This window comes from Phyllobates terribilis, unplaced genomic scaffold (assembly GCF_046119375.1).
Source record: "Phyllobates terribilis strain yellow unplaced genomic scaffold, ASM4611937v1 Scaffold_27__1_contigs__length_16484149, whole genome shotgun sequence".
Lineage (NCBI taxonomy): Eukaryota > Metazoa > Chordata > Amphibia > Anura > Dendrobatidae > Phyllobates > Phyllobates terribilis.
Window position 1 is genome coordinate 12531620 of NW_027362787.1, and position 24501 is coordinate 12556120.

At 44.3% G+C, this 24501-nt stretch overlaps 12 non-coding genes and 1 pseudogene across 12 annotated transcripts; all 13 read left to right on the forward strand.

Annotated features, from left to right (window-relative positions):
- The first annotated feature begins 915 nt into the window (after positions 1–915).
- LOC141176709 (U2 spliceosomal RNA) lies at positions 916–1106 on the forward strand. Its single transcript, XR_012253371.1, has one exon. It is a non-coding gene; the product is annotated as a U2 spliceosomal RNA (small nuclear RNA).
- Positions 1107–2221: 1115 nt separating this feature from the next.
- On the forward strand, positions 2222–2412 carry LOC141176710 (U2 spliceosomal RNA). The gene has a single exon (XR_012253372.1). It is a non-coding gene; the product is annotated as a U2 spliceosomal RNA (small nuclear RNA).
- Positions 2413–3527: 1115 nt separating this feature from the next.
- LOC141177604 (U2 spliceosomal RNA) lies at positions 3528–3718 on the forward strand. The gene has a single exon (XR_012254183.1). It is a non-coding gene; the product is annotated as a U2 spliceosomal RNA (small nuclear RNA).
- A 6155-nt stretch (positions 3719–9873) lies between these two features.
- On the forward strand, positions 9874–10072 carry LOC141177915 (U2 spliceosomal RNA). The gene has a single exon (XR_012254430.1). It is a non-coding gene; the product is annotated as a U2 spliceosomal RNA (small nuclear RNA).
- A 1115-nt stretch (positions 10073–11187) lies between these two features.
- LOC141176711 (U2 spliceosomal RNA) lies at positions 11188–11378 on the forward strand. Its single transcript, XR_012253373.1, has one exon. It is a non-coding gene; the product is annotated as a U2 spliceosomal RNA (small nuclear RNA).
- Positions 11379–12493: 1115 nt separating this feature from the next.
- Positions 12494–12585, forward strand: LOC141178151 (U2 spliceosomal RNA; annotated as a pseudogene).
- A 796-nt stretch (positions 12586–13381) lies between these two features.
- On the forward strand, positions 13382–13572 carry LOC141177967 (U2 spliceosomal RNA). Its single transcript, XR_012254455.1, has one exon. It is a non-coding gene; the product is annotated as a U2 spliceosomal RNA (small nuclear RNA).
- A 1115-nt stretch (positions 13573–14687) lies between these two features.
- On the forward strand, positions 14688–14878 carry LOC141176713 (U2 spliceosomal RNA). Its single transcript, XR_012253375.1, has one exon. It is a non-coding gene; the product is annotated as a U2 spliceosomal RNA (small nuclear RNA).
- Positions 14879–15993: 1115 nt separating this feature from the next.
- On the forward strand, positions 15994–16184 carry LOC141176714 (U2 spliceosomal RNA). The gene has a single exon (XR_012253376.1). It is a non-coding gene; the product is annotated as a U2 spliceosomal RNA (small nuclear RNA).
- A 1115-nt stretch (positions 16185–17299) lies between these two features.
- LOC141176715 (U2 spliceosomal RNA) lies at positions 17300–17490 on the forward strand. The gene has a single exon (XR_012253377.1). It is a non-coding gene; the product is annotated as a U2 spliceosomal RNA (small nuclear RNA).
- Positions 17491–18605: 1115 nt separating this feature from the next.
- Positions 18606–18796, forward strand: LOC141176716 (U2 spliceosomal RNA). Its single transcript, XR_012253378.1, has one exon. It is a non-coding gene; the product is annotated as a U2 spliceosomal RNA (small nuclear RNA).
- Positions 18797–21649: 2853 nt separating this feature from the next.
- On the forward strand, positions 21650–21836 carry LOC141177757 (U2 spliceosomal RNA). Its single transcript, XR_012254313.1, has one exon. It is a non-coding gene; the product is annotated as a U2 spliceosomal RNA (small nuclear RNA).
- Positions 21837–22951: 1115 nt separating this feature from the next.
- LOC141176717 (U2 spliceosomal RNA) lies at positions 22952–23142 on the forward strand. Its single transcript, XR_012253379.1, has one exon. It is a non-coding gene; the product is annotated as a U2 spliceosomal RNA (small nuclear RNA).
- Positions 23143–24501: the final 1359 nt, after the last annotated feature.

Consider the following 24501-nt stretch of genomic DNA (forward strand, 5'->3'; position numbering starts at 1 on the left):
TGTGATGCAATGCTATCTTTCTAGCTCTCCCTTTTTACTTCCTTTTGGATAAACAGACATATTAGGCAAGCATTTTGGAGCTTTCACCTAAATAACTACAGGTGGTGAGATAAGCTGCACAATATAATTGACCTTTCAGTATATTGTTGCACACACACCATCTATTTAGCAAATGCCCTTGTTATCAACAGCAGCCTTTTAAACTCACCTGAGCTAACAGGTATGTGCGCTGGTTACTCTGCTGCGCTTAAAATTTCTTTTTTGGTTTGCTACAATGCCTTTTCTGAAACGTTGTCTCCTTCTGCTGGAACACTGACTTCTTTCATTTAATGCCTGCAGACTATAAAAGAGAACCCAACCCAAAAAGTTTGGTTGATTAGTCTGTGGCATTCTGTTAAACTGTTGCTTATGGCGGTCTCTGTGAGCTTCTCAGCGACATTCAGCCAGCCAGGTATCCTGCCTGCAGTAGATGGAATGTGGCAATGGAACGCTGGCTGCGCGTGTCATAATAGGCTCTGAGCCTTTATATACCTGTGCACAGCAGCAGCCACCTTCAGTCTGCTGCTGGACAGCCAGCAGCAGCAGCAGCAGGAGAGGTATGTGATCAGGAGCCCTCCTGCTAAGGGTAGACAGCTGCTCGTTCCACCCCACCCCCCGCCTTAATTGGTTCTCCTCCCTTCCAACGGTGTTGAGGCGGGTGGGAACAGCAGGGGGTGCAGGTGCTGTGTTTAAAGAGGTGGAGTTATGCAGATCTAAAACGCGTGGATTGCAGCAGCAGCAAGCCGAAAAGTGCAGGCATGTAAGGGATCTAGAGGTTGACAACATGTCTTCTTAACGGGAGTCCAGGAGCTCATCTCCACAAATGGACTTTTCAGGATCCTTGGGTGGCTCCGTAGTTTGAAACCAATTCTGGTTATCGCTTCTCGGCCTTTTGGCTAAGATCAAGTGTAGTATCTGTTCTTATCAGTTTAATATCTGATACGTCCCCTATCTGGGGACCATATATTAAATGGATTTTTAGAACAGGGAGATGGAAAAAGAGCTTGCTCTGTCCACTCCACGCATTGACCTGGTATTGCAGTATCTCCAGGACCGGTGCACCCCTTCTTTAATGCAGTTTCTAAAATCAGAAAGAATTGAATTCAATGTTTTTTGTTCATTTTGCTTGTTTGTCGGATTTTGGGATGGACTCTTTGGCTTTGCTTTTCTTCTCCTCATTGGATTTTTCATGTTCAAAGTTGCAGAAGCCAGATTACAAGCTCATTTTGGTTCAACTTCAGCAACTGTGCATTGCATTGCCATGTAATGTGATGCAATGCTATCTTTCTAGCTCTCCCTTTTTACTTCCTTTTGGATAAACAGACATATTAGGCAAGCATTTTGGAGCTTTCACCTAAATAACTACAGGTGGTGAGATAAGCTGCACAATATAATTGACCTTTCAGTATATTGTTGCACACACACCATCTATTTAGCAAATGCCCTTGTTATCAACAGCAGCCTTTTAAACTCACCTGAGCTAACAGGTATGTGCGCTGGTTACTCTGCTGCGCTTAAAATTTCTTTTTTGGTTTGCTACAATGCCTTTTCTGAAACGTTGTCTCCTTCTGCTGGAACACTGACTTCTTTCATTTAATGCCTGCAGACTATAAAAGAGAACCCAACCCAAAAAGTTTGGTTGATTAGTCTGTGGCATTCTGTTAAACTGTTGCTTATGGCGGTCTCTGTGAGCTTCTCAGCGACATTCAGCCAGCCAGGTATCCTGCCTGCAGTAGATGGAATGTGGCAATGGAACGCTGGCTGCGCGTGTCATAATAGGCTCTGAGCCTTTATATACCTGTGCACAGCAGCAGCCACCTTCAGTCTGCTGCTGGACAGCCAGCAGCAGCAGCAGCAGGAGAGGTATGTAATCAGGAGCCCTCCTGCTAAGGGTAGACAGCTGCTCGTTCCACCCCACCCCCCGCCTTAATTGGTTCTCCTCCCTTCCAACGGTGTTGAGGCGGGTGGGAACAGCAGGGGGTGAAGGTGCTGTGTTTAAAGAGGTGGAGTTATGCAGATCTAAAACGCGTGGATTGCAGCAGCAGCAAGCCGAAAAGTGCAGGCATGTAAGGGATCTAGAGGTTGACAACATGTCTTCTTAACGGGAGTCCAGGAGCTCATCTCCACAAATGGACTTTTCAGGATCCTTGGGTGGCTCCGTAGTTTGAAACCAATTCTGGTTATCGCTTCTCGGCCTTTTGGCTAAGATCAAGTGTAGTATCTGTTCTTATCAGTTTAATATCTGATACGTCCCCTATCTGGGGACCATATATTAAATGGATTTTTAGAACAGGGAGATGGAAAAAGAGCTTGCTCTGTCCACTCCACGCATTGACCTGGTATTGCAGTATCTCCAGGACCGGTGCACCCCTTCTTTAATGCAGTTTCTAAAATCAGAAAGAATTGAATTCAATGTTTTTTGTTCATTTTGCTTGTTTGTCGGATTTTGGGATGGACTCTTTGGCTTTGCTTTTCTTCTCCTCATTGGATTTTTCATGTTCAAAGTTGCAGAAGCCAGATTACAAGCTCATTTTGGTTCAACTTCAGCAACTGTGCATTGCATTGCCATGTAATGTGATGCAATGCTATCTTTCTAGCTCTCCCTTTTTACTTCCTTTTGGATAAACAGACATATTAGGCAAGCATTTTGGAGCTTTCACCTAAATAACTACAGGTGGTGAGATAAGCTGCACAATATAATTGACCTTTCAGTATATTGTTGCACACACACCATCTATTTAGCAAATGCCCTTGTTATCAACAGCAGCCTTTTAAACTCACCTGAGCTAACAGGTATGTGCGCTGGTTACTCTGCTGCGCTTAAAATTTCTTTTTTGGTTTGCTACAATGCCTTTTCTGAAACGTTGTCTCCTTCTGCTGGAACACTGACTTCTTTCATTTAATGCCTGCAGACTATAAAAGAGAACCCAACCCAAAAAGTTTGGTTGATTAGTCTGTGGCATTCTGTTAAACTGTTGCTTATGGCGGTCTCTGTGAGCTTCTCAGCGACATTCAGCCAGCCAGGTATCCTGCCTGCAGTAGATGGAATGTGGCAATGGAACGCTGGCTGCGCGTGTCATAATAGGCTCTGAGCCTTTATATACCTGTGCACAGCAGCAGCCACCTTCAGTCTGCTGCTGGACAGCCAGCAGCAGCAGCAGCAGGAGAGGTATGTAATCAGGAGCCCTCCTGCTAAGGGTAGACAGCTGCTCGTTCCACCCCACCCCCCGCCTTAATTGGTTCTCCTCCCTTCCAACGGTGTTGAGGCGGGTGGGAACAGCAGGGGGTGAAGGTGCTGTGTTTAAAGAGGTGGAGTTATGCAGATCTAAAACGCGTGGATTGCAGCAGCAGCAAGCCGAAAAGTGCAGGCATGTAAGGGATCTAGAGGTTGACAACATGTCTTCTTAACGGGAGTCCAGGAGCTCATCTCCACAAATGGACTTTTCAGGATCCTTGGGTGGCTCCGTAGTTTGAAACCAATTCTGGTTATCGCTTCTCGGCCTTTTGGCTAAGATCAAGTGTAGTATCTGTTCTTATCAGTTTAATATCTGATACGTCCCCTATCTCGGGACCATATATTAAATGGATTTTTAGAACAGGGAGATGGAAAAAGAGCTTGCTCTGTCCACTCCACGCATTGACCTGGTATTGCAGTATCTCCAGGACCGGTGCACCCCTTCTTTAATGCAGTTTCTAAAATCAGAAAGAATTGAATTCAATGTTTTTTGTTCATTTTGCTTGTTTGTCGGATTTTGGGATGGACTCTTTGGCTTTGCTTTTCTTCTCCTCATTGGATTTTTCATGTTCAAAGTTGCAGAAGCCAGATTACAAGCTCATTTTGGTTCAACTTCAGCAACTGTGCATTGCATTGCCATGTAATGTGATGCAATGCTATCTTTCTAGCTCTCCCTTTTTACTTCCTTTTGGATAAACAGACATATTAGGCAAGCATTTTGGAGCTTTCACCTAAATAACTACAGGTGGTGAGATAAGCTGCACAATATAATTGACCTTTCAGTATATTGTTGCACACACACCATCTATTTAGCAAATGCCCTTGTTATCAACAGCAGCCTTTTAAACTCACCTGAGCTAACAGGTATGTGCGCTGGTTACTCTGCTGCGCTTAAAATTTCTTTTTTGGTTTGCTACAATGCCTTTTCTGAAACGTTGTCTCCTTCTGCTGGAACACTGACTTCTTTCATTTAATGCCTGCAGACTATAAAAGAGAATCCAACCCAAAAAGTTTGGTTGATTAGTCTGTGGCATTCTGTTAAACTGTTGCTTATGGCGGTCTCTGTGAGCTTCTCAGCGACATTCAGCCAGCCAGGTATCCTGCCTGCAGTAGATGGAATGTGGCAATGGAACGCTGGCTGCGCGTGTCATAATAGGCTCTGAGCCTTTATATACCTGTGCACAGCAGCAGCCACCTTCAGTCTGCTGCTGGACAGCCAGCAGCAGCAGCAGCAGGAGAGGTATGTAATCAGGAGCCCTCCCGCTAAGGGTAGACAGCTGCTCGTTCCACCCCACCCCCCGCCTTAATTGGTTCTCCTCCCTTCCAACGGTGTTGAGGCGGGTGGGAACAGCAGGGGGTGAAGGTGCTGTGTTTAAAGAGGTGGAGTTATGCAGATCTAAAACGCGTGGATTGCAGCAGCAGCAAGCCGAAAAGTGCAGGCATGTAAGGGATCTAGAGGTTGACAACATGTCTTCTTAACGGGAGTCCAGGAGCTCATCTCCACAAATGGACTTTTCAGGATCCTTGGGTGGCTCCGTAGTTTGAAACCAATTCTGGTTATCGCTTCTCGGCCTTTTGGCTGCGATCGTATGACTGTACCTTGATTGGTGCGAGTCTCCTGGAGGAATCCGGACCCTTTTGTGGAGGATTTTCTGCTTTTTCCTGTGGTATTCCATACCGACAGAATCCAAGATGTCTTTTGTGAAGAACACCATCCGTTTGTCCGTGGATCCATCTGACCAGAACAAGAACAACGTGGTTTTCATTGTCCAAGACATCGTTGAAGGCAAAGCTGGAGCAAGACGTTCTGAGATCTTCAGTGTCAACGAATTTTCACGTCAAGGTAATTATGACGTTACCTTTATGGACCAGGATGTTTGCCTTAATGTCTTTGAATGGCTCCGTGGTCACTCTAGTGACCCCTGCTTGGAAGGAGTTAGATGGGAACCTTTGTTTGGTCTGCAAGAAAAGGAGGTGACTGTGACTGTCTATAACCCTTTTACAGACCCTGAGCTGCTGGAGTGCTTCCTCTCTCGCTACTGTGAATATGTGCGGAAGGGAGTGAAGCAAGTCAATTGTCTAGGAATCTTTAACTGTCAGTATAAATTCCGTGTGAAATTGAAAAGGGATCCTGACAGTGTGGGGGGCTTTAGACACCCTCCATCAAATTTTTCCGTTGCAGGCCATAGAGGTTTCCTCTTTTACCCAGGCCAGCCCATGTTTTGCCGTAGATGCTTTTCTTTCGGACATACCATGGTAACATGCCTTAAAGGGCAGTGTTGCCGAAATTGCAGAAAGGAGGGGCATATGGCCAACCAGTGTCCAGAGGCCAAGTCCTGTGATGTCTGTGGGAGTAGTGATCACATGTATAAGGACTGTCCTATGAGTGCACCTAGACGTTCTGATAAAGAACAGAAGGAGGAGGAGCTGGAGAGGAGGCAGATGGCAAGCGCACTGAAAGTGCTGGAAAGATTGGAGAGGGAGGAGAGAGAGGGAAGGAGGCGGGAAACTGGTAGAGCCTCTCCCTCTACGGCGCCAGAGGAGGTGTCCCTGAGACCATGTTCTTCTTCTGCTGAAGAAATGAGGAAGAAGCGGAGGGAAGAAAAGGAGTTCTGGAGGGAAGTGGCAAAGGTGGAGAAAAAGGCAGTGTCTGCGAGAATATCTAGGAAAGTGGTGGAAGCAGAGCTGCCTGAGATGATGACTTTTGGAGAGGCAATGGACGCAACAGGATGTGAAGTGCAAATCTCGGAACCCGACAGTCCTGAACACCCTTCGGGTCCTGAAAACATTGAAGATTTTTCTTCGGAGGATGATAGGGGTGCAAAGAAGAGTCGTAGGGAGGATGGTGGGGGCAGTGATGATGCAGATTTTAGTGAGCCTCAGAGGAAGATCAGAACTGCCAGAATGAGGAGTGTGGCTGGTGAAGCCAGCGGGTCGGAAACCAGCTGTTCTTTTCTGATGGCGGAGGAGGATAGTGGTGGTGCTCGATAGTGTCACCATATAATATTGTAAATGTTTTTTCTTTTTGTCCTCTTGTGAGCTTTGGTTTAGGCCAAAGGCTATTTCTTTGTGTAATTGGTGAAGGAGTAGAAGTATTATGGGATTTACCATAGTGTCCCAAAACGTAAGAGTGTTTAAAAGTAAAGTAAGAAGAGCTGCTATTTTTGAGTTTTTAGCTATGCAAAATGCATCTATTTTTTGTTTACAAGAATGTGGGGTAGTGGATGGTGTGAAAGGGGATGAATGGTCTTATGGAGCGTCTGTGTGGTCGGGGAGTGCATGTAATAAGAATGATGGTGTGGGTATTTTGGTTAAAGGAAGGGAGGTTGTTTTGAGTGATTATTTGGTTATTGAGGTGGGGAGATGTATCCTTGCTAATTTTGTATACAAGAATGTAAAGTTTTGTGTTATTAATGTTTATGCGCCAGTTGAAAAAAATGAGCGCAAAAATTTATTTGAAAAAATTAAGCTTTTTGTTCCAGGAAGAATACCTGTGGTAATTGTGGGTGATATGAACTGTGATGTGGGGAGAGTGAATGTGGATGTGTCTGGGAAAGCATTATTGGAGTTAGTGAATGATTTTGGGTTGTGTGATATGCAGCGCGTGTGTAACATGAATCCTTTGTTGAACACTTTCTTTTCTGAGAGTGGTAGGGTACAATCCAGATTGGATTATTGTTTTATTTCTAAAAATATGGTTTCTGTTAATTATAGGCAGGAAAACGTTCTTTTTTCAGATCATGTGTGTATGTTGTGTGAGTTGGATATAAAAGTTGATGGAGTGTTTGGGAGAGGATTGTGGAAGTTAAATGTTAAACTGTTAGAGAATGAAGATGTGAGAAAGGAGTATGAAAGGCGGTATGAAGAATGGTGTAAGCATAAAAATGAGTTTGGGAATGTTTGTGAGTGGTGGGACTGGGTGAAGAAACAAGCAAAAATGTTCTTTAAAAATTTAGGATACAAGTATGCAGCAATTAAAAGAGAGAGTTTTGTTAAACTGAACGCGCGGTTGAGCGTTTTGTATAAGTTAAGGGAATGAGGAGTTGAGGTGGAGGAGGATATTTTAGAGGTAAAAAAGGAGATTAGTGAGTTTTTGTTGGAGAGAGGGAGAAGCATAGTGTTTAGGGCAAAGATTGATAAGATGGAGCAGGATGAGAAATGTTCTCGGTTTTTCTTTAAAAAAGTTTTTGGAAAGAAACAGAGTATGAGCGTGGTGTATGGAGCAGATGGAAGTGAGGTGAGTGGAGAGGATATGTGTGAAGAGGTGGCTAAGTTTTATGAGGATCTGTATGCAGTGAAACAGAGGGATGAATGTTTGGAGAATGATGTTTTGAGTGTGTTAGAGAGTAAGTTGAGTGAAGCAGAAAGAGAGAGAGTGATGGGTGAGGTGACTGGTGATGAGGTATGGAAGGTTATGTGTAGTATGGCTTTGAATAAGACGCCGGGGGAGGATGGCCTCCCAGTAGAATTTTATCGTGTGATGTGGGGTGTGATTGGTAAGGACTTTGTGGATGTATGTAAGTATAAGTGGGGAAACATGGAGGTGGCTGAGAGTATGCGTGCAGGTATGGTTGTGTTAATTCCTAAGAAAGGGGATTTGAAAAGTCTGAGGAATTGGAGGCCAATAACGTTACTTAATTGTGATTATAAAATCTATGCAAAACTTATGGCTAATAGGATGCGTGATGTGATAGAGAGTGTGATTGGGGATGAGCAGTGTTGTGCGGTACCTGGGAGGCGGATTCATGAGTGTGTGTGTATGTTAAGAGATTGTCTATGGGATTGCATGGGTCGTAAGAAGAGTGTATTTTTGTTAAGTTTGGATTTTGAAAAGGCTTATGATAGGTTGTCGCATGGTTTTTTGTTCAGAGTGTTGTTAAAAATGGGTTTTCCGGCTGATTTTGTTGGGCGAGTGAGAAGTTTGTATGCGGGTGTTTATAGCTGTGTTTTAATGAATGGGTATGTGGGTAGGAAAGTGAATGTGTTTTCGGGTGTGCGACAGGGGTGTCCTTTGTCCCCTGTAGCATTTATTTGTGCAATTGAGCCATTGTTGTGTATGCTGAGGAAAGATAAGGTAATTCGTGGTGTGCAAGTGCCGGGAGGTGGAGGAAAAGAATGGAAGGTGAGTGGTTATATGGATGACGTGTGTGTATTATGTGATTCTGAATGTTCGGTGAGGCGGGTGAAGTTGTTAGTGTCTATTTTTTGTGGTGCATCTGCGTTTAAAGTGAATTGGGAAAAGAGTGAGTGTAAGGGTTTTGGAGGCGGAAGTTTAAGTAGGGATGTAGGTGTGAATGTAGTGAATGGACCTATTAAAGTTTTGGGTGTGAAGTTTTCAGAGAGTTTGGATGGGAAAGAAAGTTGGGATGATGCGAAAGGAAAAGTTGAGCAGAAGTTGAATTTTTGGAAATTGAGGAGTTTATCCTTTTTTGGGAAGATTTTAATTGTTAAGAGTGTGGTGTTGCCAATATTTTTATATATTGCGGTAGTATTTCCACCAGGATATATGTGTATGAGAAGCTTGAATAGAATTTTATTTGTTTTTTTGTGGAACTTGAAAATGGAGAGAGCTAGGAGAGAAATTTTGGTTAAAAGAGTGGAAAAAGGTGGTTTGGGTTTTCCGAATTTGGACGTGTTTTTTGGTGTGAATATCGTTGTGTTTGTTTTGAAAGTGATTAGGGCGGATGGAAAGTTTTCATCTATGTGTAGGTATTTATTTGGAGCGTATTTGTTTCGTTTAAAGTGGCAAGAAAGGGATTTGCGATGTCCGATTGCTTTTGAGGTGCCTGTATGGTATGTGTGGGTTTATAAGTTTTTGGTGAGGTATGAACTGTGTGATGCAGATGTGAGATTGCTGGAGAATAAGAAGGCTGTGTATAGGATGATTGAATGTAGAGAGGTAGAATGTGGAATAAATATGGTTAGGGGTGGTGATGTGCAGAAGGTTTGGAAGAAAGTGCGGATGAGTGGTATGACCAACAAACAGAGTGAAGTTGTGTGGCAGTCTTTACATGGAGTATTACCTGTGAGAGAGTTTCAGAGGAATAGAGGTTTGGTGAGGAGTGAAATGTGTCCAAGAAATGGCTGTGGTGGAAGGGAAAGTGTGTTGCATGTTTTTTGGAATTGCCAGTATGCTAGAGATGTGATTGGGAGAATGGGGCCTTTGTGTAAAGAATTGTGTGGTGTGAATTTGTTGTCTTTTGAGTTGTTTATGTTTGGTTTGGGAATATGTGATGGGACGAAGGAAAGAGTCTTGTGGTTGATGCTTGCATGTATAAAGGAAGTGTTATGGGATGTGAGGAATGTGTATGTGTTTAAAAGGAAGGAAATTGCTGTAAAGGATAGTGTGAAGGTGATTTTGGGGAAGATGTATGTGTGTTTCCTATGGGACAAAAAGAGGAGAGGGGAAGTGGATGCGGAGGGAATATGGAAAGTTAAAAAGTGGAGATATATTGTTAGTACCTCTTGATTTTTGTTATTGTTGTTTTGAAATATGAAATAAATATTTCCGATGATGATGGGGACAGCAAATTGCGTATTGGATTTGACGCAGCTGTTTTGATGGAATTTTCCTTTGTCTGGTTTCCATAGACTGTGGAATTTCCTCGTCTGAGGAGAAAAAAAAAAAAAAAAAAAAAAAAAAAATCTGTTCTTATCAGTTTAATATCTGATACGTCCCCTATCTGGGGACCATATATTAAATGGATTTTTAGAACAGGGAGATGGAAAAAGAGCTTGCTCTGTCCACTCCACGCATTGACCTGGTATTGCAGTATCTCCAGGACCGGTGCACCCCTTCTTTAATGCAGTTTCTAAAATCAGAAAGAATTGAATTCAATGTTTTTTGTTCATTTTGCTTGTTTGTCGGATTTTGGGATGGACTCTTTGGCTTTGCTTTTCTTCTCCTCATTGGATTTTTCATGTTCAAAGTTGCAGAAGCCAGATTACAAGCTCATTTTGGTTCAACTTCAGCAACTGTGCATTGCATTGCCATGTAATGTGATGCAATGCTATCTTTCTAGCTCTCCCTTTTTACTTCCTTTTGGATAAACAGACATATTAGGCAAGCATTTTGGAGCTTTCACCTAAATAACTACAGGTGGTGAGATAAGCTGCACAATATAATTGACCTTTCAGTATATTGTTGCACACACACCATCTATTTAGCAAATGCCCTTGTTATCAACAGCAGCCTTTTAAACTCACCTGAGCTAACAGGTATGTGCGCTGGTTACTCTGCTGCGCTTAAAATTTCTTTTTTGGTTTGCTACAATGCCTTTTCTGAAACGTTGTCTCCTTCTGCTGGAACACTGACTTCTTTCATTTAATGCCTGCAGACTATAAAAGAGAACCCAACCCAAAAAGTTTGGTTGATTAGTCTGTGGCATTCTGTTAAACTGTTGCTTATGGCGGTCTCTGTGAGCTTCTCAGCGACATTCAGCCAGCCAGGTATCCTGCCTGCAGTAGATGGAATGTGGCAATGGAACGCTGGCTGCGCGTGTCATAATAGGCTCTGAGCCTTTATATACCTGTGCACAGCAGCAGCCACCTTCAGTCTGCTGCTGGACAGCCAGCAGCAGCAGCAGCAGGAGAGGTATGTAATCAGGAGCCCTCCTGCTAAGGGTAGACAGCTGCTCGTTCCACCCCACCCCCCGCCTTAATTGGTTCTCCTCCCTTCCAACGGTGTTGAGGCGGGTGGGAACAGCAGGGGGTGAAGGTGCTGTGTTTAAAGAGGTGGAGTTATGCAGATCTAAAACGCGTGGATTGCAGCAGCAGCAAGCCGAAAAGTGCAGGCATGTAAGGGATCTAGAGGTTGACAACATGTCTTCTTAACGGGAGTCCAGGAGCTCATCTCCACAAATGGACTTTTCAGGATCCTTGGGTGGCTCCGTAGTTTGAAACCAATTCTGGTTATCGCTTCTCGGCCTTTTGGCTAAGATCAAGTGTAGTATCTGTTCTTATCAGTTTAATATCTGATACGTCCCCTATCTGGGGACCATATATTAAATGGATTTTTAGAACAGGGAGATGGAAAAAGAGCTTGCTCTGTCCACTCCACGCATTGACCTGGTATTGCAGTATCTCCAGGACCGGTGCACCCCTTCTTTAATGCAGTTTCTAAAATCAGAAAGAATTGAATTCAATGTTTTTTGTTCATTTTGCTTGTTTGTCGGATTTTGGGATGGACTCTTTGGCTTTGCTTTTCTTCTCCTCATTGGATTTTTCATGTTCAAAGTTGCAGAAGCCAGATTACAAGCTCATTTTGGTTCAACTTCAGCAACTGTGCATTGCATTGCCATGTAATGTGATGCAATGCTATCTTTCTAGCTCTCCCTTTTTACTTCCTTTTGGATAAACAGACATATTAGGCAAGCATTTTGGAGCTTTCACCTAAATAACTACAGGTGGTGAGATAAGCTGCACAATATAATTGACCTTTCAGTATATTGTTGCACACACACCATCTATTTAGCAAATGCCCGTGTTATCAACAGCAGCCTTTTAAACTCACCTGAGCTAACAGGTATGTGCGCTGGTTACTCTGCTGCGCTTAAAATTTCTTTTTTGGTTTGCTACAATGCCTTTTCTGAAACGTTGTCTCCTTCTGCTGGAACACTGACTTCTTTCATTTAATGCCTGCAGACTATAAAAGAGAACCCAACCCAAAAAGTTTGGTTGATTAGTCTGTGGCATTCTGTTAAACTGTTGCTTATGGCGGTCTCTGTGAGCTTCTCAGCGACATTCAGCCAGCCAGGTATCCTGCCTGCAGTAGATGGAATGTGGCAATGGAACGCTGGCTGCGCGTGTCATAATAGGCTCTGAGCCTTTATATACCTGTGCACAGCAGCAGCCACCTTCAGTCTGCTGCTGGACAGCCAGCAGCAGCAGCAGCAGGAGAGGTATGTAATCAGGAGCCCTCCTGCTAAGGGTAGACAGCTGCTCGTTCCACCCCACCCCCCGCCTTAATTGGTTCTCCTCCCTTCCAACGGTGTTGAGGCGGGTGGGAACAGCAGGGGGTGAAGGTGCTGTGTTTAAAGAGGTGGAGTTATGCAGATCTAAAACGCGTGGATTGCAGCAGCAGCAAGCCGAAAAGTGCAGGCATGTAAGGGATCTAGAGGTTGACAACATGTCTTCTTAACGGGAGTCCAGGAGCTCATCTCCACAAATGGACTTTTCAGGATCCTTGGGTGGCTCCGTAGTTTGAAACCAATTCTGGTTATCGCTTCTCGGCCTTTTGGCTAAGATCAAGTGTAGTATCTTTCGAAAAGGCGGTTTTGGATGTTGGCCGCCCTAGTAGATTGATACATTATGCACACTGGGGTTTAGGCGCTTGTTAGTACGCCAGGTGGCTAATATAGTCATCTGGTGGAAAGCATGGCCCCCCAGGATCGACGCCATTGGGCCGGGGAAGATCGAAAGCCCGAAGTGTGAAGTGCCCCAGGAGTGGTGACCCTGGGGTGCCTTAACTCACTGGGGTTGGGAACCCCACTTGAGTTTATGGCACATTTGCACAAGCACTTCAAATTTTCTTTCTTCGCACACACCCTTATTCCGGGCCTTCTGGCCTTAGGATGGGAAATTTTTCAATTCCCGGTTGAAGGTCCGGGCAGTATTATACTGTGAAACCTTCACTATTTATTTAATTTCTTTGTCACTGTGTGTCCACTTATTCACGTGTGTCACGTCCTACTAGGATTTTGTCGGGATGCGGTTCCCTTACGGGTTCCTCTCTTGGCAGGTCTAGGGGGGGAGTGTGTGGCCATCAGGTTCCGCTCCCCCCTGAACCCCCCTGGCTCTCCTCTTTCGGGAGGAGAGCGTTGTTGGCTCCCCTCTTCCGGGAGGGGAGCACAGTCTTTGGCTCCCAGTGCCTTGCTCGGGTGAGAACTCGGGCAGGTGCTGGGGGTATGATTGGGTCGCCTCTGGCTTCGGCTGGAGGTGGCTTTTTGTCCCTGTTCCTCGCTGTGGCCTTTTGGCTCGGAGGGACGGGGAATGGTTTGGGGGACCCTTCTCCTTTTGGAGAGGGTTTCAAGAAGACCAGCATCCTAGTGCACTTTTTTTGTGGCACTTGTCACTTTTTTAAGCGCACTCGGGTTTTGTACACGAATTCGGGCTTTCGATGAAAAGAAAAAAAAAAAGAAAAAAAATCTGTTCTTATCAGTTTAATATCTGATACGTCCCCTATCTGGGGACCATATATTAAATGGATTTTTAGAACAGGGAGATGGAAAAAGAGCTTGCTCTGTCCACTCCACGCATTGACCTGGTATTGCAGTATCTCCAGGACCGGTGCACCCCTTCTTTAATGCAGTTTCTAAAATCAGAAAGAATTGAATTCAATGTTTTTTGTTCATTTTGCTTGTTTGTCGGATTTTGGGATGGACTCTTTGGCTTTGCTTTTCTTCTCCTCATTGGATTTTTCATGTTCAAAGTTGCAGAAGCCAGATTACAAGCTCATTTTGGTTCAACTTCAGCAACTGTGCATTGCATTGCCATGTAATGTGATGCAATGCTATCTTTCTAGCTCTCCCTTTTTACTTCCTTTTGGATAAACAGACATATTAGGCAAGCATTTTGGAGCTTTCACCTAAATAACTACAGGTGGTGAGATAAGCTGCACAATATAATTGACCTTTCAGTATATTGTTGCACACACACCATCTATTTAGCAAATGCCCTTGTTATCAACAGCAGCCTTTTAAACTCACCTGAGCTAACAGGTATGTGCGCTGGTTACTCTGCTGCGCTTAAAATTTCTTTTTTGGTTTGCTACAATGCCTTTTCTGAAACGTTGTCTCCTTCTGCTGGAACACTGACTTCTTTCATTTAATGCCTGCAGACTATAAAAGAGAACCCAACCCAAAAAGTTTGGTTGATTAGTCTGTGGCATTCTGTTAAACTGTTGCTTATGGCGGTCTCTGTGAGCTTCTCAGCGACATTCAGCCAGCCAGGTATCCTGCCTGCAGTAGATGGAATGTGGCAATGGAACGCTGGCTGCGCGTGTCATAATAGGCTCTGAGCCTTTATATACCTGTGCACAGCAGCAGCCACCTTCAGTCTGCTGCTGGACAGCCAGCAGCAGCAGCAGCAGGAGAGGTATGTAATCAGGAGCCCTCCTGCTAAGGGTAGACAGCTGCTCGTTCCACCCCACCCCCCGCCTTAATTGGTTCTCCTCCCTTCCAACGGTGTTGAGGCGGGTGGGAACAGCAGGGGGTGAAGGTGCTGTGTTTAAAGAGGTGGAGTTATGCAGATCTAAAACGCGTGGATTGCAGCAGCAGCAAGCCGAAAAGTGCAGGCATGTAAGGGATCTAGAGGTTGACAACATGTCTTCTTAACGGGAGTCCAGGAGCTCATCTCCACAAATGGACTTTTCAGGATCCTTGGGTGGCTCCGTAGTTTGAAACCAATTCTGGTTATCGCTTCTCGGCCTTTTGGCTAAGATCAAGTGTAGTATCTGTTCTTATCAGTTTAATATCTGATACGTCCCCTATCTGGGGACCATATATTAAATGGATTTTTAGAACAGGGAGATGGAAAAAGAGCTTGCTCTGTCCACTCCACGCATTGACCTGGTATTGCAGTATCTCCAGGACCGGTGCACCCCTTCTTTAATGCAGTTTCTAAAATCAGAAAGAATTGAATTCAATGTTTTTTGTTCATTTTGCTTGTTTGTCGGATTTTGGGATGGACTCTTTGGCTTTGCTTTTCTTCTCCTCATTGGATTTTTCATGTTCAAAGTTGCAGAAGCCAGATTACAAGCTCATTTTGGTTCAACTTCAGCAACTGTGCATTGCATTGCCATGTAATGTGATGCAATGCTATCTTTCTAGCTCTCCCTTTTTACTTCCTTTTGGATAAACAGACATATTAGGCAAGCATTTTGGAGCTTTCACCTAAATAACTACAGGTGGTGAGATAAGCTGCACAATATAATTGACCTTTCAGTATATTGTTGCACACACACCATCTATTTAGCAAATGCCCTTGTTATCAACAGCAGCCTTTTAAACTCACCTGAGCTAACAGGTATGTGCGCTGGTTACTCTGCTGCGCTTAAAATTTCTTTTTTGGTTTGCTACAATGCCTTTTCTGAAACGTTGTCTCCTTCTGCTGGAACACTGACTTCTTTCATTTAATGCCTGCAGACTATAAAAGAGAACCCAACCCAAAAAGTTTGGTTGATTAGTCTGTGGCATTCTGTTAAACTGTTGCTTATGGCGGTCTCTGTGAGCTTCTCAGCGACATTCAGCCAGCCAGGTATCCTGCCTGCAGTAGATGGAATGTGGCAATGGAACGCTGGCTGCGCGTGTCATAATAGGCTCTGAGCCTTTATATACCTGTGCACAGCAGCAGCCACCTTCAGTCTGCTGCTGGACAGCCAGCAGCAGCAGCAGCAGGAGAGGTATGTAATCAGGAGCCCTCCTGCTAAGGGTAGACAGCTGCTCGTTCCACCCCACCCCCCGCCTTAATTGGTTCTCCTCCCTTCCAACGGTGTTGAGGCGGGTGGGAACAGCAGGGGGTGAAGGTGCTGTGTTTAAAGAGGTGGAGTTATGCAGATCTAAAACGCGTGGATTGCAGCAGCAGCAAGCCGAAAAGTGCAGGCATGTAAGGGATCTAGAGGTTGACAACATGTCTTCTTAACGGGAGTCCAGGAGCTCATCTCCACAAATGGACTTTTCAGGATCCTTGGGTGGCTCCGTAGTTTGAAACCAATTCTGGTTATCGCTTCTCGGCCTTTTGGCTAAGATCAAGTGTAGTATCTGTTCTTATCAGTTTAATATCTGATACGTCCCCTATCTGGGGACCATATATTAAATGGATTTTTAGAACAGGGAGATGGAAAAAGAGCTTGCTCTGTCCACTCCACGCATTGACCTGGTATTGCAGTATCTCCAGGACCGGTGCACCCCTTCTTTAATGCAGTTTCTAAAATCAGAAAGAATTGAATTCAATGTTTTTTGTTCATTTTGCTTGTTTGTCGGATTTTGGGATGGACTCTTTGGCTTTGCTTTTCTTCTCCTCATTGGATTTTTCATGTTCAAAGTTGCAGAAGCCAGATTACAAGCTCATTTTGGTTCAACTTCAGCAACTGTGCATTGCATTGCCATGTAATGTGATGCAATGCTATCTTTCTAGCTCTCCCTTTTTACTTCCTTTTGGATAAACAGACATATTAGGCAAGCATTTTGGAGCTTTCACCTAAATAACTACAGGTGGTGAGATAAGCTGCACAATATAATTGACCTTTCAGTATATTGTTGCACACACACCATCTATTTAGCAAATGCCCTTGTTATCAACAGCAGCCTTTTAAACTCACCTGAGCTAACAGGTATGTGCGCTGGTTACTCTGCTGCGCTTAAAATTTCTTTTTTGGTTTGCTACAATGCCTTTTCTGAAACGTTGTCTCCTTCTGCTGGAACACTGACTTCTTTCATTTAATGCCTGCAGACTATAAAAGAGAACCCAACCCAAAAAGTTTGGTTGATTAGTCTGTGGCATTCTGTTAAACTGTTGCTTATGGCGGTCTCTGTGAGCTTCTCAGCGACATTCAGCCAGCCAGGTATCCTGCCTGCAGTAGATGGAATGTGGCAATGGAACGCTGGCTGCGCGTGTCATAATAGGCTCTGAGCCTTTATATACCTGTGCACAGCAGCAGCCACCTTCAGTCTGCTGCTGGACAGCCAGCAGCAGCAGCAGCAGGAGAGGTATGTAATCAGGAGCCCTCCTGCTAAGGGTAGACAGCTGCTCGTTCCACCCCACCCCCCGCCTTAATTGGTTCTCCTCCCTTCCAACGGTGTTGAGGCGGGTGGGAACAGCAGGGGGTGAAGGTGCTGTGTTTAAAGAGGTGGAGTTATGCAGATCTAAAACGCGTGGATTGCAGCAGCAGCAAGCCGAAAAGTGCAGGCATGTAAGGGATCTAGAGGTTGACAACATGTCTTCTTAACGGGAGTCCAGGAGCTCATCTCCACAAATGGACTTTTCAGGATCCTTGGGTGGCTCCGTAGTTTGAAACCAATTCTGGTTATCGCTTCTCGGCCTTTTGGCTAAGATCAAGTGTAGTATCTGTTCTTATCAGTTTAATATCTGATACGTCCCCTATCTGGGGACCATATATTAAATGGATTTTTAGAACAGGGAGATGGAAAAAGAGCTTGCTCTGTCCACTCCACGCATTGACCTGGTATTGCAGTATCTCCAGGACCGGTGCACCCCTTCTTTAATGCAGTTTCTAAAATCAGAAAGAATTGAATTCAATGTTTTTTGTTCATTTTGCTTGTTTGTTGGATTTTGGGATGGACTCTTTGGCTTTGCTTTTCTTCTCCTCATTGGATTTTTCATGTTCAAAGTTGCAGAAGCCAGATTACAAGCTCATTTTGGTTCAACTTCAGCAACTGTGCATTGCATTGCCATGTAATGTGATGCAATGCTATCTTTCTAGCTCTCCCTTTTTACTTCCTTTTGGATAAACAGACATATTAGGCAAGCATTTTGGAGCTTTCACCTAAATAACTACAGGTGGTGAGATAAGCTGCACAATATAATTGACCTTTCAGTATATTGTTGCACACACACCATCTATTTAGCAAATGCCCGTGTTATCAACAGCAGCCTTTTAAACTCACCTGAGCTAACAGGTATGTGCGCTGGTTACTCTGCTGCGCTTAAAATTTCTTTTTTGGTTTGCTACAATGCCTTTTCTGAAACGTTGTCTCCTTCTGCTGGAACACTGACTTCTTTCATTTAATGCCTGCAGACTATAAAAGAGAACCCAACCCAAAAAGTTTGGTTGATTAGTCTGTGGCATTCTGTTAAACTGTTGCTTATGGCGGTCTCTGTGAGCTTCTCAGCGACATTCAGCCAGCCAGGTATCCTGCCTGCAGTAGATGGAATGTGGCAATGGAACGCTGGCTGCGCGTGTCATAATAGGCTCTGAGCCTTTATATACCTGTGCACAGCAGCAGCCACCTTCAGTCTGCTGCTGGACAGCCAGCAGCAGCAGCAGCAGGAGAGGTATGTAATCAGGAGCCCTCCTGCTAAGGGTAGACAGCTGCTCGTTCCACCCCACCCCCCGCCTTAATTGGTTCTCCTCCCTTCCAACGGTGTTGAGGCGGGTGGGAACAGCAGGGGGTGAAGGTGCTGTGTTTAAAGAGGTGGAGTTATGCAGATCTAAAACGCGTGGATTGCAGCAGCAGCAAGCCGAAAAGTGCAGGCATGTAAGGGATCTAGAGGTTGACAACATGTCTTCTTAACGGGAGTCCAGGAGCTCATCTCCACAAATGGACTTTTCAGGATCCTTGGGTGGCTCCGTAGTTTGAAACCAATTCTGGTTATCGCTTCTCGGCCTTTTGGCTAAGATCAAGTGTAGTATCTGTTCTTATCAGTTTAATATCTGATACGTCCCCTATCTGGGGACCATATATTAAATGGATTTTTAGAACAGGGAGATGGAAAAAGAGCTTGCTCTGTCCACTCCACGCATTGACCTGGTATTGCAGTATCTCCAGGACCGGTGCACCCCTTCTTTAATGCAGTTTCTAAAATCAGAAAGAATTGAATTCAATGTTTTTTGTTCATTTTGCTTGTTTGTTGGATTTTGGGATGGACTCTTTGGCTTTGCTTTTCTTCTCCTCATTGGATTTTTCATGTTCAAAGTTGCAGAAGCCAGATTACAAGCTCATTTTGGTTCAACTTCAGCAACTGTGCATTGCATTGCCATGTAATGTGATGCAATGCTATCTTTCTAGCTCTCCCTTTTTACTTCCTTTTGGATAAACAGACATATTAGGCAAGCATTTTGGAGCTTTCACCTAAATAACTACAGGTGGTGAGATAAGCTGCACAATATAATTGACCTTTCAGTATATTGTTGCACACACACCATCTATTTAGCAAATGCCCTTGTTATCAACAGCAGCCTTTTAAACTCACCTGAGCTAACAGGTATGTGCGCTGGTTACTCTGCTGCGCTTAAAATTTCTTTTTTGGTTTGCTACAATGCCTTTTCTGAAACGTTGTCTCCTTCTGCTGGAACACTGACTTCTTTCATTTAATGCCTGCAGACTATAAAAGAGAACCCAACCCAAAAAGTTTGGTTGATTAGTCTGTGGCATTCTGTTAAACTGTTGCTTATGGCGGTCTCTGTGAGCTTCTCAGCGACATTCAGCCAGCCAGGTATCCTGCCTGCAGTAGATGGAATGTGGCAATGGAACGCTGGCTGCGCGTGTCATAATAGGCTCTGAGCCTTTATATACCTGTGCACAGCAGCAGCCACCTTCAGTCTGCTGCTGGACAGCCAGCAGCAGCAGCAGCAGGAGAGGTATGTAATCAGGAGCCCTCCTGCTAAGGGTAGACAGCTGCTCGTTCCACCCCACCCCCCGCCTTAATTGGTTCTCCTCCCTTCCAACGGTGTTGAGGCGGGTGGGAACAGCAGGGGGTGAAGGTGCTGTGTTTAAAGAGGTGGAGTTATGCAGATCTAAAACGCGTGGATTGCAGCAGCAGCAAGCCGAAAAGTGCAGGCATGTAAGGGATCTAGAGGTTGACAACATGTCTTCTTAACGGGAGTCCAGGAGCTCATCTCCACAAATGGACTTTTCAGGATCCTTGGGTGGCTCCGTAGTTTGAAACCAATTCTGGTTATCGCTTCTCGGCCTTTTGGCTAAGATCAAGTGCAGTGATCTAGCGGCTGCTGCCTTGGTCTTGGCTGAGAGGTGCTCGGGGTACCCGGCTCCTTGGCCTGGGGGGATCGCTCTGTTTTTCAGCAGGGCTTCACCTCCCTGCTGCTATTAGGGAGTCGGATTAGTCCCCGGGCAACGGGAGGCGATCATCTACCTGGCACTTCGGTGTTGAAGGTTTCTATTGAGAAGAGGAGAACCTGTTTGTGAAGAAGATGTCTGCAGCATCACATGAAGGAGAGGAAGATCATGTGCCTGAATTCGCTAAGGTGCAGAATTCTATTCGTTTGGTTGTTCAGGAGAACTTTCGAGATCAAAAGGATTTTAGGTATGTGATGAGTTAAGTTCTTGTGGATCTTTTTGGTTTGAAGACAGAAGAAGTGTTGGCGATAATGGACTACCCCAGGAGGGGTGTTTATGATATAGTTTTTGTTGACAAAGTTTTTTTTGAAGGATATCTAAGGAAAATGACTGCAAGCCAGGATAAAAGAATGGAGGGGATAAGTGTAATGCCACACTTCCCCGTTAGAGATAAATGGATCATTGTTAAAATGTACTCTCCATTGGTGGACGAAGAGGATGTTCTTACATTTTTGGAGTTTTTTTGTTTGTCAGTAACACCAAAAGGGAAGATTTATAATGAATTTGGTTTTTGGACTTCGAAGTGGAAATTTTTGGTCCGTTTCAAAGAAGATGAGCAGGGGACTGTGTTGCTTCCCCCAGCTAGGTTTAAGTTGGGTAATATAAATGGTGATATTTTTTTCAGTGGTATACCCACTTTTTGTCGAGTTTGTCGTCAATACGGGCATGGAAAGGAAAATTGTTCGGGTGGTGTATGTGGTTTTTTCAAAAAAGGTGATCATGAGTCAAAGGATTGTAAAGATCGGAGGAAGTGCAACTTGTGTCAGGAAGATACGCATGTTTTTAAGAATTGCCCAAAGAGGAAAAGAAATAAAGAGAAGGAGGTAGTGGTTAAAAAGGTTTTGGTAGAGAGAAAGGAGGAAAGTGTAGAAAAGGTGTTGGTGGTAAAGGGAAAAGAAAGCAAACCTGTAGGAGTGCAGAGGGAGATGGAGAAAACAAGAGTAGATTGGGGGGATAGGGTAGAGAGTGAAATGGGAGGTGTAAGTCAGGGAACTGGCCGTGGTAAGGTTAAAAAGCAAGAAAAGAGAAAGGAACAGGAAGTGGAGGTGGCAATGGAAGAAAATATAGTTGTTTTTCAACAACCTATGTTTATAAAGAATGCAGAATATTTTAACCGGTTGTACCGTAAGTTGTATGATGAGAAACGTTTGGACTATCTTATAGAGAATGTTAGGAAAGAACTAATAAGAGATAAAAATGTTTTTTGTGTGAAATATAGAATACCAGATGGTGTATCGAAACAAGTTTTTTCAGCATCAAGGGTTGAAGATTTGTCCCTTAAGGTTCTGAGTTGGGTTGGGGTTCATGCTTTTGATAATGGTTACAAGTATTTTACTTGATGTTATTACTGTTGTTAATACAGTTATAATTTAATTTTTATTTTTTTGGTATCCATTCAGGTTCTGAAACATTTCTTTCTTTGTAAGTATTGTTGTATTTTTGTAATTTTTTTTTCTGACATTAAAAGTACCAAAACCTGATGATGATTTAAGTTGGAGTCCACGTCTTGTCTCCCTTTGGGGAGAAGAGGACTGTGGAGTGGACTTTAATTTTAACCTGAATAGGTTTTTAAAAAAAAAAAAAAAAAAAAAAAATCTGTTCTTATCAGTTTAATATCTGATACGTCCCCTATCTGGGGACCATATATTAAATGGATTTTTAGAACAGGGAGATGGAAAAAGAGCTTGCTCTGTCCACTCCACGCATTGACCTGGTATTGCAGTATCTCCAGGACCGGTGCACCCCTTCTTTAATGCAGTTTCTAAAATCAGAAAGAATTGAATTCAATGTTTTTTGTTCATTTTGCTTGTTTGTCGGATTTTGGGATGGACTCTTTGGCTTTGCTTTTCTTCTCCTCATTGGATTTTTCATGTTCAAAGTTGCAGAAGCCAGATTACAAGCTCATTTTGGTTCAACTTCAGCAACTGTGCATTGCATTGCCATGTAATGTGATGCAATGCTATCTTTCTAGCTCTCCCTTTTTACTTCCTTTTGGATAAACAGACATATTAGGCAAGCATTTTGGAGCTTTCACCTAAATAACTACAGGTGGTGAGATAAGCTGCACAATATAATTGACCTTTCAGTATATTGTTGCACACACACCATCTATTTAGCAAATGCCCTTGTTATCAACAGCAGCCTTTTAAACTCACCTGAGCTAACAGGTATGTGCGCTGGTTACTCTGCTGCGCTTAAAATTTCTTTTTTGGTTTGCTACAATGCCTTTTCTGAAACGTTGTCTCCTTCTGCTGGAACACTGACTTCTTTCATTTAATGCCTGCAGACTATAAAAGAGAACCCAACCCAAAAAGTTTGGTTGATTAGTCTGTGGCATTCTGTTAAACTGTTGCTTATGGCGGTCTCTGTGAGCTTCTCAGCGACATTCAGCCAGCCAGGTATCCTGCCTGCAGTAGATGGAATGTGGCAATGGAACGCTGGCTGCGCGTGTCATAATAGGCTCTGAGCCTTTATATACCTGTGCACAGCAGCAGCCACCTTCAGTCTGCTGCTGGACAGCCAGCAGCAGCAGCAGCAGGAGAGGTATGTAATCAGGAGCCCTCCTGCTAAGGGTAGACAGCTGCTCGTTCCACCCCACCCCCCGCCTTAATTGGTTCTCCTCCCTTCCAACGGTGTTGAGGCGGGTGGGAACAGCAGGGGGTGAAGGTGCTGTGTTTAAAGAGGTGGAGTTATGCAGATCTAAAACGCGTGGATTGCAGCAGCAGCAAGCCGAAAAGTGCAGGCATGTAAGGGATCTAGAGGTTGACAACATGTCTTCTTAACGGGAGTCCAGGAGCTCATCTCCACAAATGGACTTTTCAGGATCCTTGGGTGGCTCCGTAGTTTGAAACCAATTCTGGTTATCGCTTCTCGGCCTTTTGGCTAAGATCAAGTGTAGTATCTGTTCTTATCAGTTTAATATCTGATACGTCCCCTATCTGGGGACCATATATTAAATGGATTTTTAGAACAGGGAGATGGAAAAAGAGCTTGCTCTGTCCACTCCACGCATTGACCTGGTATTGCAGTATCTCCAGGACCGGTGCACCCCTTCTTTAATGCAGTTTCTAAAATCAGAAAGAATTGAATTCAATGTTTTTTGTTCATTTTGCTTGTTTGTCGGATTTTGGGATGGACTCTTTGGCTTTGCTTTTCTTCTCCTCATTGGATTTTTCATGTTCAAAGTTGCAGAAGCCAGATTACAAGCTCATTTTGGTTCAACTTCAGCAACTGTGCATTGCATTGCCATGTAATGTGATGCAATGCTATGTTTCTAGCTCTCCCTTTTTACTTCCTTTTGGATAAACAGACATATTAGGCAAGCATTTTGGAGCTTTCACCTAAATAACTACAGGTGGTGAGATAAGCTGCACAATATAATTGACCTTTCAGTATATTGTTGCACACACACCATCTATTTAGCAAATGCCCTTGTTATCAACAGCAGCCTTTTAAACTCACCTGAGCTAACAGGTATGTGCGCTGGTTACTCTGCTGCGCTTAAAATTTCTTTTTTGGTTTGCTACAATGCCTTTTCTGAAACGTTGTCTCCTTCTGCTGGAACACTGACTTCTTTCATTTAATGCCTGCAGACTATAAAAGAGAACCCAACCCAAAAAGTTTGGTTGATTAGTCTGTGGCATTCTGTTAAACTGTTGCTTATGGCGGTCTCTGTGAGCTTCTCAGCGACATTCAGCCAGCCAGGTATCCTGCCTGCAGTAGATGGAATGTGGCAATGGAACGCTGGCTGCGCGTGTCATAATAGGCTCTGAGCCTTTATATACCTGTGCACAGCAGCAGCCACCTTCAGTCTGCTGCTGGACAGCCAGCAGCAGCAGCAGCAGGAGAGGTATGTAATCAGGAGCCCTCCTGCTAAGGGTAGACAGCTGCTCGTTCCACCCCACCCCCCGCCTTAATTGGTTCTCCTCCCTTCCAACGGTGTTGAGGCGGGTGGGAACAGCAGGGGGTGAAGGTGCTGTGTTTAAAGAGGTGGAGTTATGCAGATCTAAAACGCGTGGATTGCAGCAGCAGCAAGCCGAAAAGTGCAGGCATGTAAGGGATCTAGAGGTTGACAACATGTCTTCTTAACGGGAGTCCAGGAGCTCATCTCCACAAATGGACTTTTCAGGATCCTTGGGTGGCTCCGTAGTTTGAAACCAATTCTGGTTATCGCTTCTCGGCCTTTTGGCACGATCTATCAGGTTTACCTGTGTGGTCTTGCCTGTGAGGTGCTCTTGGTACCCTTTCTCTCGGCCTGGGGGGATCGTTCCTTTTCGGAGGGACTTAACCCCCCTGCTGCTATTGGGAGGAAGGATTAGTCTGGGAGCAACGGGAAGGGATCCCATGAAGGCTTGCGCCTTTCAGAGAGAAGAGTCGGTACGTTCCTGAGTGAAGGATGCCGGCAACGCTCAC